General features: G+C 29.6%; 1 long non-coding RNA gene across 1 annotated transcript; it reads right to left on the bottom strand.

Moving 5' to 3' along the window:
• Nucleotides 1-1,261: 1,261 nt before the first annotated feature.
• On the bottom strand, nt 1,262-1,855 carry LOC25483944 (uncharacterized). The gene is made up of 2 exons (XR_003008783.2): nt 1,715-1,855; nt 1,262-1,615 (listed from the first exon to the last, which is right to left on the bottom strand). It is a non-coding gene; the product is annotated as an uncharacterized lncRNA (long non-coding RNA).
• Nucleotides 1,856-2,087: the final 232 nt, after the last annotated feature.

Raw genomic sequence — 2,087 nt, 5'->3', positions numbered from 1 at the left:
GTAATCAACCGGACTAAATCTAAAGAGAGAAAATTGCAACCAACAAGGAGACCTTGAAGGGTTGAAGAGCTCAAATAACCAAGTCCGTCTTCTACTTGCTAACACCTCATATGACTTGAGCGTTTGAGTGTCTTTTGTAGGCATCCTCTCGTGCTTTGGAGAAGAATCATGAGAATGAGCGTATTAGCAGTCGAGGAGTATCTAGTCACCAACGAAGGAAGAACACACCCTGCTCAGGAGGTTAACCCCCTTATTTATACATGAACATTGGCGATCCATCGTGGAGCCTTAATAAAAGTTATTACCTAGTCTCTTCACTCTCAATTATAAGCAAAATTTTTTTTTTTATATTCATTTGACAATCATTTTAAGGTTAGAAGTGATTTATGAAATGCATTGTAGAAAGGGAAAAAAATCATATAACGGCTAAAGACATGCATATTTTCCATGTGTCCTAGGTTAATAATGGTCTTAAATATTGGTTACTTATTTAAGTGTTATCTTCTTATCGACATATCTATTTTGAAATTTATAACTCTAAATTTGTCAAAACAGTATAACAATGAGTAAGACATGTTTATTCTCATTTATTTTCGAAGTCCATATGTCTTACCTTGTACATGCACCATAAGGCTTGTAAAATGATTGCTCTTTTATTATTAATTATAGTGGCACTAATGTCCATTTTACTCATGTTCCCAAGATGATTCGAACACAACTCCTTAATGTTTCAGGGCTAAACAGTTACCATATGAGCTCGAACCTCAAGTGTAAACCTTAATGATTTTGTATTTTTATTTTTTTAAACAAGAATAGCGTGCAAAAGTATCATGTGATGTAAATTGACATTCCAACTATGTTGGCACATCAACCATATCTCCTATCATTTGAAACACCCTAACATTTATTTAAAAGGTAAAAAATAACATATAAAAATAAATTTGTCTCGGCAACACATTCAAAAATATTTTAGCACATTAACAAATATTTTAGCACATTATTATTATTTTTCATTATGTTCTTGTTTTTTTTTTATATATTTCAAAGGAGAACAAAGCATTTGATGTTGTTGAAAAAATTAAAATGCAAGAGAAATGTAAATTAAAGTGTTATAAAAATCATATTTGTAACCATTTTTTACATAAATATAAAATGATAGTCATAGAAGTAACATAAAATACTTTTAAACTCAAATATTCAAGATAATGTAAAGGCAATGAATTAATGGTCGTGGAGATATATCTAGAGGTAAGAAAGAAAATGACAATCTAAACATTAATGTCTATTTTCTCCATTCAAAAAAATTTAAATCAAATTTCTACTTCCCTATTTCATTTCATTACAATCATCTTAGAATAAATAACCATAACTATATGATCTGCGAAAATAGAAAATAAAAAAAATACAAATTATTGGGTGCCAATACCGTTATGAAATGACAACTCGTGGAATTTTCGAGTAGAATATTATGGGTACATCGGTCAATCACACGAGCACAAGCCTAATGGAGATCCAAATCTAACATTTTTCTCTCTAAATCGACAATAAGGTATAGAAGGCAGACACATATTTCTTGGACAATCACGATTGTGAAAACATACACGAAAGGGAATTGCTGTGATAAAAAAAGTTGAATAAATGATGTTAGTAAAATGAGATAAAATGTTATGTAAAAATTAACTAAGAAAACTTGCAAATGATAAAAATGGGTTACCGTCAACGTTTATTGCAACAAAAAATAGAGAAATAAAGATAATCATAACATAAACAAGCTTGACAATTTGAGCCATGTTTTATTCCCTTTGCATGTAAGAGATAGAATATGAGATTTATCACTTTATGATTTGCAAATTTCATGCTCACCTTAAATATATTAAATGGTTTCGAGAGTTGATGGAGATGTAAAAAGTTTCCTAAATTCATAATTATTAATATATATTAAGTACATCAATGTTTTGTTTGTCCTATTAGCACACTGAGTAAATAGGTCATATAAAACGCTTATAAGTAAATCTCTCTTAAGTACATGAAAGTGTTGTGTTTTTATTTTTATCACCCTTAGTAACAAGGTCACATAAAGAAATTTA

This window comes from Medicago truncatula, chromosome 1 (genome assembly GCF_003473485.1).
Source record: "Medicago truncatula cultivar Jemalong A17 chromosome 1, MtrunA17r5.0-ANR, whole genome shotgun sequence".
Lineage (NCBI taxonomy): Eukaryota > Viridiplantae > Streptophyta > Magnoliopsida > Fabales > Fabaceae > Medicago > Medicago truncatula.
This window is presented reverse-complemented; position numbering and strand designations above follow the sequence as displayed.